This window comes from Otolemur garnettii, unplaced genomic scaffold (genome assembly GCF_000181295.1).
Source record: "Otolemur garnettii isolate 467f Iridium unplaced genomic scaffold, OtoGar3 scaffold00211, whole genome shotgun sequence".
NCBI lineage: Eukaryota > Metazoa > Chordata > Mammalia > Primates > Galagidae > Otolemur > Otolemur garnettii.
The window spans coordinates 898915-901028 of NW_003852606.1; the positions used below are offsets into that span (position 1 = coordinate 898915).

At 47.9% G+C, this 2114-nt stretch overlaps 1 protein-coding gene across 3 annotated transcripts in view; it reads right to left on the reverse strand.

The window, feature by feature from the left end:
• Nucleotides 1-2114, reverse strand: part of MED25 (mediator complex subunit 25) — a 23815-nt gene that overhangs the window by 19968 nt on the left and 1733 nt on the right. The gene's annotated exons all lie outside the window — the stretch shown is intronic.

Below are 2114 nucleotides of genomic sequence, written 5' to 3' on the forward strand. Positions count from 1 at the left end.
AGCTAACAGCAACCTCCAACTCCTGGGCTTAGGCAATTCTCTTGCCTCAGCCTCTCAAATAGCTGGGACCAGAGGCGCCCGCCACAACGCCCAGCTATTTTTTTTGTTGCAGTTTGGCCAGGGGCCAGATTCAAACTCACCACCCTCAGTATATGGGTCCAGCGCCCTACCCACTGAGCCACAGGTACCACCCATGATGTGTTAACTTTTGTCTGTGTCTGAGATGCTACTGGAATCCAGAGGTTAGGGATGCTCTTAAACATCCCATTATACCCAGGATAGGCCCCACAACAAAGGATGATGGAGTCCACTGTGTCAACAGAACGAAAGGCAAGAAACTCTGTTTATATTTAATAATAATTCTGACAACCACGAAGGGCAACTTATCTGTCAACTTTCCACTGTACAGCCTGCACCCAGCATATGCACACACAGCCTGCAACAAAGCACAAATGTGCAAGGATAACACCAGCTATGACTCAGAGCTGTTTAATGGACGCTGAACTATACACAACACAAAAATTAGCTCCTGTGATTTTTCCAACAACACTGAGATAGGCACACCATTATCCATTTACTGCAAGCCAGGAAACTGAAGCACAAAATACTAAAAACATTTATATAGCACTTAATATGTGCCAGGCACTATTTGAAATATAATCATTGGCCAGGCATGGTGGCTCATCCTATAATTCCAGCACACAGGGAGGTTGACGCAGGAGGATACCTTGAGCTCCGGAGTTTGAGACCAGCCTGAGCTAGAGTGAGACCCCCATCTGTATTGAAAACAGAAAAACTAGGTGGCACCCATAGCTTAGTGGGTAGGGCGCTGGCTGGCCACATACACTGAGGCTGGCAGGTTCGAACCCAACCTAGGCCAGCTAAAACAACAACTACAACAACAACAAAGATGACAGAAAAACTAAGGGCCAGCACCTGTGGCTCAGTGGGTAGGGTGCCGGCCCCATATACCAAGGATAGCAGGTTCAAACCCGGCTCCAGCCAAACTGCAACACAAAATAGCCAGGCGCTGTGGCGGATGCCTATAGTCCCAGCTACTTGGGAGTCTGAGGCAAGACAATCACCTAAGCTCAGGAGTTGGAGGTTGCTGTGAGCTATGATGCCACGGCACTCTACCCTCGCCCCCCCTACACACACACACAAAGAAAATAGAAAAACTAGCTGGGCACTGTGGTGTGTGCCTATAGTCCCACCAACTTGGGAGGCTAAGGCAGGAAGATCAATTGAACCCAGGAGTTTGAGATTGCTGTGAGCCAGGCTGACACCATGGTAGTCTAGCCTGGGCAATAGAGAAAGACTCTGTCTCAAAAAATACACACACACACACACAGTCATCACCTCATTCAATTCTCCAAAAAGCCTTGTGAGATTGTGGAAGGCAACACACCTCCCAGTACTCATATCCCTGTGTAGTTCCCTCCCACACTGAGTAAGAAAGACTTCTACTGTACACAGAACAGAATGTGGCAGAAGTAACACTGTGTGACTTCCAATACTCGATCATAAAAAGCCTGGTGGCTTCTTTGCTCTATGGAATCACTCACTCTGAGGAAAGCCAGTTCCATGTTAGGCCAGCCCAGCAGCTGCTGAGAGACTAAGTGAGCCACCATGGACTCCAGCCCATCACAGCCTCAGATGACTACAGCCCAACCCACATCCTGACTGCAAACTCTTGAGCAACTCTGAGCCCAAACATCCCATTAACCCACCCCTTAAATTCCTGCCTGACTCATAGAAACTTTGTAAGATGCTAAACACTTGTAGTTGTATGTTGTTAAGTTTGGGGGGAATCTGTTACACAGCAAAGGAGAAAGAATGAAAAACTAATCTAAGTACCATTAAGATCCCCACTTTGGAGACTGAAGTCTACCAGCCACGGAGGAGTGCAGAGACTCCTGAGTCTGAGAATTCTGTTGTAGAAAAGTCATCATTTGGCCCCAGGATACCTGATTTGAGTCCAATCCAATCCAATCCAAACTACAGAGCATCTATCCCAGCTTAGCCACATTCTGCTGCACTTGGGCAACAATGTACCCGTCTGAAAAAGGGGTAGTGGAAGCACCCTGGGAGGCTGAGGCAGGTGGATTGCCTGA